Source organism: Gavia stellata, chromosome 26, assembly GCF_030936135.1.
Source record: "Gavia stellata isolate bGavSte3 chromosome 26, bGavSte3.hap2, whole genome shotgun sequence".
NCBI classification, from domain to species: domain Eukaryota; kingdom Metazoa; phylum Chordata; class Aves; order Gaviiformes; family Gaviidae; genus Gavia; species Gavia stellata.
In genome coordinates, this window is record NC_082619.1 from 2646966 (window position 1) to 2660529 (window position 13564).

Sequence of the window (13564 nt, forward strand, 5' to 3'; positions counted from 1 at the left end):
CAAGATGATTAGATTCAAATCCTGAATCTAATCGTCCATGTCAGAAGTCCATTAACGGTTTGTTTGGTGTTTTGGTTTTTTTTTCTGCAATGACAAAGTAATACTAACAACCTGATGTTTTGGGTAGAACAAAATTGGTAACTGAATTGGTATTTTTCCTTCACGTTTCTAGTTTGACATGCGCAGTGCTTTCAAAGGTAAGCAGGAATTACATGCCTGCATGAGAAGAGATCAAAACCTGTATCTTGATGTCAGGCATTCCCTGTTGATGGTTTCTAGACAAGACAACTTCTGCCCATTACCTACCTGTCCCTCCGTGCCTCCTGAGCTTCTCAAGACTTGTTATAGCAATGCTTCCTGGCTGTTTGAGAGCCTGCGTGAGACATAGTAACTGCCTTGATATGACTTCTGTTGCTGAGGAAGTCCTTTTCACACCTGTCAGATGAAGCAGCCAGTGGAGTGGCCAGACTTCTCTCTGAATCCTGGGCTGGTTGCTAGCGCAGCCTGGCATTATGTTTGCTAAGACACAGAAGGGGCTGAGGGGAAATTTCCATAGGTGGCTGCCTGGCTGAGTCTGTGCTCACTGTTGGCATTTGCTGTTTGTGTCTGCTGTGTCATTGCATGGTTAGGACTCCTTTTTCCAGCATGAAACTGTTATCTTATTAACCCTGTACCGTTACAGTAATGAATTATGTGCTTTGGCTTTGAAGGCAGACAGGAAGAGTATTCTGATGACTGGGATGCAGTCAGCTTGGGTGCAATTGCCTGCTCTACTGGAGACCCCCTGAGCAACTGTAGGTGGATTGCTCAGGTCAGTAGAGGTATTCAGGTGCCAGGTCCCAAGGGCTTCAGTGGACGTTAGACCTCCCAGTATCTCTGTGAGTCTCCATTTGGCGTCTCTGGTGCACCTATATTTCCTGTCAGTGTCACCAGCTGTGGCCTCAAGTTTCCTGCACCATCTGGTTCAAACCACCTGTGACCACATGGATGTCCCAGTGCCCACATGCGAGCCATTGGCTTGCTCTAAAGTATAAATGGCAGTACGGGTGACCAGGGAACTTGGTGTGTGCTTGCATGAGCCCTAGGCTAACGTAAGCCCATAAAAGCTCTGCTCTGCTCCCTACCTAGGAAATAGGAGGAGCTTTCCTCTGCCACGCAGAGAGTTTCATTGCAATTAAAACCAAAATGAGTTACTCAGGCATTTTGGCAAAAGGGCATCCTAGATAGATGGGCAATAAGTCTGTGGGGAGCTTCTGAGGGGCGGGTGAAGCTTTTCCCCAAGTAAGGACAAAGCATCCTATATTAGGTGTAGAAACAGATGTCTCTAATCCTGGTAAGAGCAACTGTTTTGTTTTGCACAGCCAGGTAAATGAGACCTAGGCTGACACCTAGCCATGCACTCCCAGGAACGGAGGTCAGGGTTTGACATTTCTCACCCTGCAGGTAAATTACTTCCCTGTGGTCTAAGCTGCTGTGTTATGGTGTAACCAGACTAGAGAGGCATATTACCACGTACTGGGGCACATGTAAAAGAGACCTTTATCCCGCTTGGGATCTGTCAGAGACAGTAGGGATGCTGGAATAACTGAGCCAGAAGGAAGACAAAGGGAGGCACAAACTGAAGTGCCAGTGAAAGTCAGCTGGAGTCAGACATTTAATTTCCTAAGGCTTCTTTGCAAATTTCGTAGTATGGACCTGGTTTCTGGAGGAGACTGGATTAAAAAACAAGACAATTAAGTCCAACTTTCCATGCTTAAACAGCAGGATGACTAGGGAATATGGGGATATGAGTAGGTTACGTACCATTACGTTGCCAGAGGAAGCAAAGGGCACGCTTACTGGTACAGAGTTGGTTCCTCCGCCGGAGCTGCGTTTGCAATTCTGGTCAAGCGCAGTGCCAGCTTGAAAGCAAAGGCAGAGGCAGAAATTTTTGTTCTATCTGTACCTGTGTACCTACATAGAAGTTCTGACAATCTGTTCCATCAGGATGCCTTGACTTGGATTAAAATTGCTTTTTAGCAAAATAGGGATGGTATCATTTCCATACGTTTTCCCCAGCTATAAAAATAAAACACAACAACAAAAAACCATCAAAGAACAAAAAGTCTCGCAAACTGAGAGCCCAAGGGTGACACAAGAACTCATTTAAATAGTTGTGACCTCACCAGAGGGCATTTCGCACGGGCACCTTCTGAAGGACAGTTTCCCACTTCTTCAGGGGACCCTTCTGTAGAAAACCCTGCAGGAACAGAAGGAAAACTAACAGACCTTGCCCTCAGCTGCTATGGTCAGAGGCTCTTGTCCTCCAGGGAGTCTCGCATGGCTGGCCCTGCACACTGGAAATCGTTCCCTCAGGGTCACGGCACAGTGCACTTCTTTGCAGGAGTGGGGCCCAGAGCTTCCGCTCAGCAAAACCCCAGAGAGCGTCTCAGCCCGAAAGCATCCCCTCCCACGGCAGAAGCGAAGTGACTGGTCGGGGCTTCCCAGCTTTTGGCAGGATTCTGCTGAATGGAAGCAGGCCTGCTCTGCAGCCTGGCAGCCCTTCAGGGATGGGAAATTTCTAATGGGCAGCACCAGCTACTTTCCTCTTACGTGTCTTTATGCAGATAGTTACCTCATGTTGTATTTTGAAAACAAAATGAACGTACCTTTCATGCAAGTGGTTTCTGTTATGAGAGGGTATGCAAGGTTGAAATTCTGCAAGAGTTTCACACTTAGGTGATGCTTTTGGCTAGGTCAAAATGCTTTGGATACTCAACTCCTCTTGCAATCCAATGGGACTTCTGCACATAAGGCAGACATTCAGCTATTTAGCTGTTCCACTGACTGCTTGGATTCCCATGCAACTGAGATATGTGAATTTGCACCTTTGAAAACCTCTTCCCAAATGCTTTTTAAGTGCATAAAGACTTTTCTGCCCACAACAGATGTGGGGCTCTATACAGCCCTTCTGAAAGTATCAGATAATGAGACTGAGAGGTGAAACTGCGATATGCTGCACTTGTGAGTTTTAATTTTGGTAAAACCCCACTGGGAAAGATGGATAGTATGAAAGTTGAGCCCATCCATGCTTTACAAAGCAGGTGTCAGGCTCTACGAATGACCACATAAGCAATTAAATGGAAAGCTTGCATTACTAAAATGGAAAGAGTATTATGGGCTGGGAGGAATTAGGACATGCGGGTGAGACTTATGGTTAAGACACTTTCTGTCTATCTCAGCTTCCCCTTTGTAATAGGGGTTCTCTTGTTCTGAAACAGATAATTTTCAGCAGCCCTCACCACTACATGTCCAATGCATCCAACTCTTATGCGACACTTGGAAGCTTGCTCTTTTTTTTTTTTTCCCCCTGTTACATTAATCAAAGCAGCAGGGGTTACTAGCCAGCCTTTCGTGTTGTTGCCCAAGTGTCTTAAGATCTCGCCTTGATTTTGCTTCTATCCAGGTGGAAAAATACAAAGTTAACATTTTGTTTGCCAATCTGCAACACCTTCCTTGTGTCGGAACAGAATGTAGGTTCTGCACAGTGCTCTCCTGACTTCCACTCACTTAGATGATCTGGAGGTGTGAAGGAGACCTTTTTTAAAAGGACAGTAGTCAAAAGCATACTGTGCCCCCAAGAACGGCGCAGGCAGGGTACAAGGGCACCTGGACCTGCTAGAACCCAAGGCTAATTTGATTTTTGGCAATCTTCCAAATGCAGATAAACACCTGAAAATAAAGATACTGGGCATAATTCTGAAATATACTACTGTCAAATGAATACGTTTCACTGACTTTGGTAGTTACAGAGCTATCTAAGAGAGCAGAAAGACACCTAGTCAAATGCCGTACTGAGTTGTTGGTAAGCAAGTGAAATATTTAGTCTATTGATTTAATTATGCTCAGAACCCTCCTGAGTTCATTTCCTTATGCTGAGCAATGAACCATCACTCGGCTCTTTTGCTCATGCTCTGAGTTCTTCTGTTATTGTAGAGCAGATTCTCTGCCCAGATGTTTGCTTAGTGCTTTGCATTTAACTAAAACTTTATTGAAATACCCATCCGTAGTGTGACAAACAGTATAGACAATAACCCACTCCAGTCCAGTTTTCCTTGTCAGGGTTGTCTACAAAAAATAATGGTAACATTTCAAAGGAGATTTGGGATGTGTCAGATGCACAAAAAGAGCTGCATGTTCAGTCCTTCAAATGGGCCTTGACATGCAAACCTGGGGCCTTGAGACAGATCTTTTCAGATGGAAAGGCTATTGATGAGATAATGAAGCAAGGAATAGCCAAACAGAATACAGATAAACATTTTCTGAGTTGTTTCATGATTTATTTGGCAATGCTGTACACATGATTTTGTGTCTGAGCACAGTATGGCAGGTCATTAATTCTCAAGGACAACCTGAGAATGTATTAGTCAGGTTTGTATTACTCAATTTAGGCCAGATACCAGGGACCTGGTACTTAGTAGCCACCCAAGCCTGTTACCACCAACACAACTCACTAAGATGGATCTTGGTAGAAATAACTGATTTTTGTTTCCAAGGGCATGAGTTGCAGATGGGTAATTTCAGAGTGTTTCACTTCTGACTGATTGGTCGGATCAGTTAAAAAAGGGACACATGCTAGGGGCTAGGGATGAAGTTGAAATGAAGAATCTTTCTCCTGAGTGACTCCCTGTCATGTTACTGTCTGGGATCTTGGGCAGTTAAATGAATTTCAGTGCTTTGTTTCTCTGCACTGGACTTACCACAAAGAAGAGACAAAGAAAGACCACTCCATTTTTTCACTCTTAGTAACATATTGAGAAAAACCATGTAATTAGCCAGTAAATAAGGACAGGGCTCATCATCTCTGGTCATGACCAGGGAAACCTCACTCTGCAATGCACTTCAAGCCTCCCAGCTGGATGGCTATGCTTGAGGGAGTATAGAGACCTGAACAAATATTACACTATTTACTGCCTTGCATAAATGGGTACTGGTGTTGTGATTAGAGTCAAAACATCCAAGCTCTGGCTGTTGCCATGAGAATGGCTGCAGTTGGATTTCCTTTCCAGCACCACCTAAATACCCCTGCAGGGGCTGGCTGGTTGTCCTAAGAGTGGTACAAACACAAGAAAGCCAGAAGGAATAAGGACTGTTTTTCTCCTGGTTGTATAGATTTGTAAAGTTCTGAGTTTTCAAGGGGAATCTAACTGCCTAAGGACTGCAGATCCTCCTTTGCAGGGATTTCTAAAACCACTGAAAAGTGCTTTTGACAGTTCTATTCAAGCACTTATCCTTGGGCATCCAAAACTTGGGAGATCTACCATTTGGGTGACCCTTCCCTCAACTTTGTACAGGGATCCTGGCAGAGCTAAAAATTGGACTTAGATTTCCTTGTCTTTCCTTGCTGATCCCCTACTATGAACGGTTAGGTAGGCTGGGTGTAAATACATGGGGAGCTGACAAAATAATTCTCATGCGAAGGATTGCCTGCCTAGCTGTTAAGAGCTACATTTTATCAAATGGCTTTTCACAGTGGTCCATGACGTACTGTGGAACATTATCAATATCACAAAAGCAGCTCTTTCAGTTCTGATGTCAGCTCTGATCACATAATTCATTTCCAAAGCAGCAACAAACCCAAAATAATATTACTAGTTTTAATACTTTAAAAAAAAAAAAAAATTTAAGGGTTCTGTATCTGAAGTCAATGAAAAATGCAGACAACCATGATAAAATATTTAGTCTTTTGCTAAATGGTCATTGATGTCTTATTGTAAAAAGGTTTTGATTAGAGTCTAAGCATCCAAGTACTGTATACAAAGCTAAGCCACTTTTTTCTTTTTATTAGCCAAAGTTCACTGTGTATGATAAAAATGTCAGCAGCTGCCTAATGTAATTTGGTCTTCAATATCCAAGCCAGAAACTCACTAGTTTGTTAATTGAAATCTAAATTTTTCTTGTTATTCAAGAGTTACTGTTTGCTTTTTTGGTGTTAGTGCAAATAAGAAAAAGTTTTCTATTGTGTTTCTTTTCAATTTTTTATTACACTAGAGGTGAAAGAAGAAAAGAGAAAAATATTTACACTGTTAACGCTGATCAATTGATAAGCTTATCGCATGTCAGTGCGTGAGCAAAGAAACAGTAAATCTTCTGAAACAGTGACAAGTGTGTCATTTGCTGTTGTAGGCAGGTAGTCATGCAAACTCTTGAATATTAGCAGTGTATTTCAAACTGAAAATTGGCCTGATGGGAAATCATTCTGACTTGTTTGAAAGGATGAAGGTTTCAACTGATCTGCAGTTCACATGTGTGTGAAGGCCAGTGGTGCTAATATGAAGTTTAGTGATCTGAAACTTGTCACGCATCAATACTTGCAGTCTTCCAACAGCTGTTTTGCCATTATCTTCCCTTCAATTTCAGCAATGGTTAAATAGAAATGTAGAGGAAGATGCATTTTGAAGTTTCTTGGTTTAATTGTTTGGCAATGTTTCGGTATGCTTTCCCTGACTGATCTTGTACTTAGACCAGCATTTCATGGATGTTATTACGAAGCAGGTGTCTTTAAAAAGACTGTATCTGCATATAGATACTGTACTGACAAAAATCTGGGGATGACAAATATCATGCAAAAATGGGATACTGTTGCACTAGATGCTGCGGACATCTCCGAGTTAGATTCTCCAAAGCACAGGCAACTGAAGGCCAGGCTTTATAGGATTACCACCCAACACATTAGTCTGCACAGCGTTTTGCTCACCTTGGGCAAGGGATCTTGTGAAGCATGTTCCTGAAGCTCTTGCCAGTCCATGACCGGGGGTTGGAGCTGCTCCCCAAAAGCAAACAGCAAGATCCCCATTGGCTGTGCCTGCTATGTTCAGCACAACTTGGACTCATACTCAGCAGGAAAAATTGTATTTTTTCCTAGGTGCAAACCAATTGGCAGAGGCATAACCAATGTAGAGGAAGAAGTGTGTTGACCTTAGCAACAACACTAATGGAGTTGTCAAATCTTCATCCAAAGTCCACTGAAATTGGCAACCTTCAACCTCGTCTGTGCAGTCTGGACACTTTCAGGCTGAGTTGCAGAGTGGTCTGGAATCAAACATCATTATGGGCTTTCTTCTGTTGTCACTTGATACTTCGAGCTAGTGGGACTGCTGCATTTGGTACCTATTCATTAGCTGTTGTGTTATCCAGCCACTTTGAAAGATTACTCAAAAGTCTTCAAGGTTTGTGCTAGGCTTTTGTCGACATTCAACAAATACAGTAAGTGATAACATTGATGAAAGGAGCCTGAGCGTATACACACACCATGGGTTTGTAAGGCAGCCTGACAAAAGCATTGCAATGAGCTAAAATATATTTGTACATAGAAACTATTGCAAAGGTTCCTGCTGGTTGGATTAGAATCCTTCTCTTCTTTCTTGAGTTCTGATGCTTCATGCTGCTCCAGCTTCAGAGAGCAGTTGCAAAACAAGATCCAATGCCTATTGAGGAACAGCATATGGCTGTTCTGTGGTCCTTGAGTTGTATGAGACAAGCTAGAACACAGTGGGCACTTGAGCACTGGAGCACACCCTGCTGTTTCTTTTATTTGTTTGAATGGAATTTGGGTATGTGGACCTCAGTGCATTTGCAGCTCACGACTTAAATAAAAATATAATTGAAACTGGGTCCAAGGCAGGTTTCATAGTTTATTAAGACAACCCTGGTATAAGGAGTTGGAGACTACTAAATCCATGTACTTCCTTTACAAGGATATTTAAATTGTCATTATTTCTCAGAATGCTTTTAGTTTTAAATGATCATATTTCTTTTACTTTATGAGGAATTGTACACTGAAGCCAAAAGTCATTTTGCTGTGGTTCAGCTGTAATGCTCAGACCTGGTATACACTTCAACAGTGGAAAAGCAGCTGTGCTAGCATTATTTTTATTTCTGGAGGTCAGCTTGGGGGAACCGAAATATGTTCTGCAGACTTTGGGTTTTTTTCTTTTTCTTTTTTTTTTTTTTTTGGTTACTCTGCTTACACCGGAAACTCTGAATAGGTATATTTGTCAGCTTTTACAGTAAATTTCTTCTTTCCCATCCCCCAAACCTGGAGCCAGAAACTGCCATCCTTCCCCACCCTAATTCTGCAAGGAGGCCCTTTGAAATCAGTGTGATGACTCAGGGACAAGATACCACCCAAGAGGTACTGTTCTGCCTCTCATGCAATCTATAGCTGAGCTCATATTTTCTTTGGCAGAGTTGATGTTCTCACGCAGCATAAAGAACAGCAGCAATGTCTGACTCTGAAGAGCTTTTCAGTAAAGTACAAATAAATAATTTCCAAATGTAAGTAAATCTCTTATAAGACCAAGAAAGCACCTTTGTGATGGTCTTTGTTTCAGACCTCCTGCCTAGTATTCAGCTCCTTTTCAGAGTTCTCAGTACAGCTCATACCACAGCACTTTTTAGCACTGCCTATTTTTTGCATTCGGGTAAATAAATACCAATTAAATTTAAAAAGCAAAATGTGCACTGTATTAAAAGCCCATGTGGATGCTTGTATGCAGAATTAAAGTGACCTTAATTCTCTTTGTTAACTGCATTTCCAAAGCCACAGGATTCATGAGAATGCAAGTAACCTGATTTGAAGTCCCACAAAGAATGTCCACAGAAAACAGAGGTAGATGAGGCAAAGGCTGAAAAATAGTCTTTTCTTCCACTACTATTTTAAAGCACATTATTTTCCCAATATGCATAAAGGTAACAAAGACAACAGTTCAACGCATAGATGTAGTGCTCTCTGGTACAGAAAGTATTTATAATGGCTGATCAAGATTTCATGATTAAATGTAGTGAGTTGGAAAGAGTTAATGGTAGAGCAAAGTTGAAGGGAAAGAAGTATTTTGGTTTTTTAAGAGAAATTAAAGCAGAAATGTTAATTCTCTTAAACATTTTTTCAGGTTGACTTACAACGTCTGTATTTAGACTCATTTTTGCTTCCCCCAGAAAGGTGTAACAGAAACATCTCAGTGTGCATATAATTGCATGTAACTGGGAGAGATGATCAGAAGTAAAATGATTCATCTTGTTCTGTGATGTGAAGCACAGAATACAAATCTGAATAAATGCTTCCTGGGTGGAATAATATTTTAAGTTTAAGATTTGAGCTGGGTATCCACCTGTACTTCATAAAACCAAAGGTCAGTTGCTATCTTTAGAAATGGAAACTTATCAATTAGCTTATTTACAAATCAAAGTGCAGTAGAAAGGGGCAGGTAGCCACTACTGCTATCAGTGGCTTTACAAATATCGGGCCTCCCTGAGCTTTGATATCCTATGGTTTCCTTCTGCTATCAATTGCCTCCAAATACTTCATGTAAAATATGGGCTGATAATATCGGCTTATGAAGAACTGTGCTTCCTCTACTTTCACTTGTCGCAAGGCTTTGTGATAGGCCTTTTTAGCTGGCTGTAAGCTTTACTTTTCAAAATGGATCAGAGTTTATGGGTATAAGACCTGAGATGTGTTGTCAACAGAACTTGTCTGCAAAGCTGTGTCACGTCCAGCTCACCAAGTTATAAACCTCCTGGCCAGGCTATGAGCAAAGCTCTGTTTGGAACAGAAATGTGACTCTGGTCCAGGATGACACTTAAGTATACCTGCCTGTTTTCAAAAGCTATGTCAAACTCGTGGTGAGTTAAATGGTTTTCCAAATGAGGATGCTTTTCTAATTTGGGTCGCATTTATAGCGTGCGTCTAAGTACATAATATAAAGTATTTCTTTTGAATATCTAATCTCTACTTTTTTGTGTATCTACCTGGCCAGCAATTATGTTATATCATAGGCTAGATATCTACTAACCAATCTGTATTATATGCCTGGGGGATATACTCAGTCTGAATTGTCCTTCAGCTGGGTATAAATCGCTGCACTGCAGATCAGTGGTGCTGAAGCAACATAAAGCAGAGACGTACAAATGAAGTCAGGAGGAATAAAATAAACACGCTATTTTTGTCAGAAGCCTAAAGAAAACAGAATTTCAGGCTCAGGGATTAAGGATTAACACACTGAAGCTTTATTGAAGGCAGCAGAATGAAAGGTTTTGTCTAGAGACAGTTTGAGGAAAACCAGCATTTGTTTGTTGCCTCTCTCTATTTTTGTTTTTTTGTCCACCTAGTTGGTAAGTTTTGAGGAGGGATACTCTTCTTCACCTCCCTTCAGAGTGTGTGGCTCACCACTACTACTTTCTTTTCACACGTGTATAAAATATATCCCCATAGGGAGGTGGAGGTCTGTTGATAGCTGTTGCTTTTAGGAATGGAGTATTATCCTCTGCGTAACAGCAGCAACCCCTTTTCCTTGTACTACATCCTCCCTGGCTTTCATGGATGTCTACAGCAATATGCCTGTTTATTCAACAGAACATGTTCATTACACCCTGTGTCGGACAGGACACAGCTTCTGCAGACAATAAAACCACCTGCCAGCGTGGCGGGGAAACCGCCAGCTCTAGCTTCCAGAGCGTCCTGGTCGTGAGGCTTGCACAAGCTCTCGTGCCGTGAATTATGTATGAATGTTCTTTTGCAAAAAAAAAAAAAGGGCTGAGTGTCGTGGTATTGCTGCAGCTATGTAACAGCTGGAGGGAATTGAAAGCGTACTTATTTCAGGTTAGGTTGTGCTCATGATCCGTCTGTGCGATCACAGCATCCAAGCAGCAAAGGTAGAGAGAAGGCCTATGCCATCTGATGTCACATATGGGCCAAAAGACATCATTAGCTAAGGAAGAAAATGTTTGAGTTCAGACTCCAGCCGCGTTGACCAGTGCAGCCCGCAGACCAGCAGGCCGCCATGGGCATTTTGGCTCTGTGCAAATGGCAGGGAAGGAAAATAAATGTCACCTGCATTTTTCTTTTTCCTCAGCTTCTGCTCCAGAACAGCAGCCGCAGCCTCGCCCCTATCAAGGTGTCCGTGTCAAAGAGCCAGTGAAGGAGCTATTGAAAAGGAAACGGGGAAATATTCATAATGCCAGTGCAACGGCAGCTACAACGGTAGGAGAAAAAACAAACACAGGCGGAAAATTCTTCCTCAGTAGCTAAATGATTGACCAGCCCTGGCACCAGCTGGCAATGCTTTGGCAATGAAAGAAATCTTTGAATCTCTAAAGCATTTTGAAGGCAATGCAGCCTCATGTTACCTGGAAATACCATTAAATAGATCTTTACTTCAGGTGGAGTGCCTTTAGGGTGCTGAGCACCTTCAGTCAGCATTGACTTAATGGAAGGGTGAAAGTGCTTGCACTTGACAGGATCTAACTCCTAGGAACAGAAGGTGGCTTGGAAGTTAAGCAGCTTGTTCAAGAGCACAAAAAGAGATCAGCCAGAGCCATCCTAGGCTATCCGCTTCTTAGTTTCAGCCTGCCTCTACCCGTCCTCCCAGGAGGAAGCAGGTTGACTGGCTCCTCTCTGAAGAGGAATTCCCTCTGCAACACAAGGTTTAAATACTGTTTAAGGCCCCCTTGAGCCGAAGGGACACGTGGACTTTGGCTAGGCCCACAAACAGGGCTGGGTTATGTGTACTGGCTGCCAGGCTCAGTTCTCCTGGCCTTTCTGCAGAGGCAGGTGGGAACATTCAGGCACTGGTATTGAAGGAGTAGCTGATAATCAGCTGATAATAGCCAATATGCTCTGTCCCTTGGTACCTCTCAGAGGGGATTGAATTTAATGCTTCTGGTCTTAATCACTGGATATTTTTCTTCTCTGTTCTAGGTTGTTTTGCCCCATCAGCCGCTTCCTTCCTATTCACCAATGGGTAATGTTTCCCTGACTTTCTAAGTGTTTGTCAGCCCTGCTGCAGGGAAGACTATGCTGAACTGGGCTCTAATCCTCTCCTGTTTTTTTAGGCCAGCCTTGCATTGATATGGATGTTGCTGCCTCTGCATTGCCTGTCACAGATGAAGGAGCACTCTGTTCTGGCTGGATCTCCCAGCCCTCTCCCACATCCTTACAGCCTTTAACTCAGTGGACCACTTACCCTGATTATGTGTCCCACGAAGCAGTCAGCTGTCCGTACACAGCAGATATGTATGTTCAGCCTATGTGTCCCAGTTACACACTGGTTGGACCTTCATCTGTTTTGACTTATACTTCTCAACCACTGATCACCAATTTTGCAGTAAGTCAAAAATGCCTAGGTATAAATGACAGCAAATTCCCCACCTTCTAGCAAGAGCCATAGGGAGTGGCGGTTGTAATTAGTATAATTTATTTAATTACTATAATGCGTTGTGTCTTTGCATCCATGCCACATAGTTGTTCTAGCACTGGCCCTGTCTGCACTGTGCTGGACATTAGTACGGTTTGAGCGGGACAAAAAGTTGTGGTTGCACTGAAATCAGGCATACTTCACTGCCATTTCCCCAGCTCTCTGCAGTCCTCCAGACTTTCCACGTTATTAACACATACACCCTTCTTTGCTGTTGTCCTGGGAAATGAGTCATCTCTCATCAAGTCAGCAGCAGGGCTGCCATTGCCCTGAGTTTGTTCAAGTCTATGAACAGTTATTTACAGCAGGACAATACTGTTTGAGGGTCAAGAATAGCAATGAGGAATGTTACATTTAGTGTTGTCATCACTTCCAACCTGAGGAGTTGTTCTTCAGCTTGGATTTGGAATACCTGAGAAAGCAGAATTAAAGTAGTTCACTGAGTGGATGCATATTATAGTCATGAATGCTGTTGCCTGGACAAGTACTTAGGACACAGTCCCACCAGAGATCTGAGCAGTATCCAGGGGATTCTTCACTATTTAATTCCAAACTTTAAAAAAAAAAAAAAAAAGTAAATGGGATTCCAGGAAACACATCCACCAGGTGAAGCAGGAAGAATGACTTGGCAATAAATTTACCAAAAATGGCTATTTAAAGATGGAAGAGCAAGGCCAAAATAGCAAGTAAACATAGCAGAATATCTGGTTTCAGGCTGGACAAAATCTGTTTGGCTGACCCAAGGAGGAGAAGGGCAGAGAATTCTGTTTCGATTGAACTCAAGCAGCTGATTTTCTTTTGCATGTTTCAGTTCAGCTGCTGAAACTGGCACACCAGATCAGCAAAGGCCCATGCCTGCGTCCTGTGGCCTTCACTGGGGAGGGAGGGTTATCGTTTCAAACGCGGCTCTGCCTTGGCTGGCAGGGACTGGTCAGGATGGAGTGTCGCAGAGGCCAGAATAAGCTGCCTTCAGCCTTGTGGCAGCGAAGTTGTGCCCATGCATTCAACTTGCAAGAGAAACTGTCAAAGAAGGCAGTTTTCAGCACAGGGTGTAACTGTCTCATGGGCTTACAGTGAGGGTGGGAGTGGGAACAGAAAGCTAGAGGGAACTTGACACGAGTGTGAGCTACTGGCAGCAAGCACCTGGGACACCCACAGCCACCGCTCTCATGGGAGCCAGCGTGGGAAAACTGTCAGTATAACGCTTCCTCAGAGGGACAGGAAAGGGGATGTTAAAAGTGAGACTGAGCATCCTTAGTCTGTTGCTTTGTGTCCGCCCCCCGCCCCGCCTGGCCAATTGTTTTATTTTGTTTTATTCCTCTTCTATTTTA

The 13564-nt window shown here is 42.9% G+C and overlaps 1 protein-coding gene across 1 annotated transcript in view; it reads left to right on the top strand.

The window, feature by feature from the left end:
* POU2AF1 (POU class 2 homeobox associating factor 1) overlaps positions 1-13564 on the top strand; it is a 58423-nt gene that overhangs the window by 32724 nt on the left and 12135 nt on the right. The gene's annotated exons all lie outside the window — the stretch shown is intronic.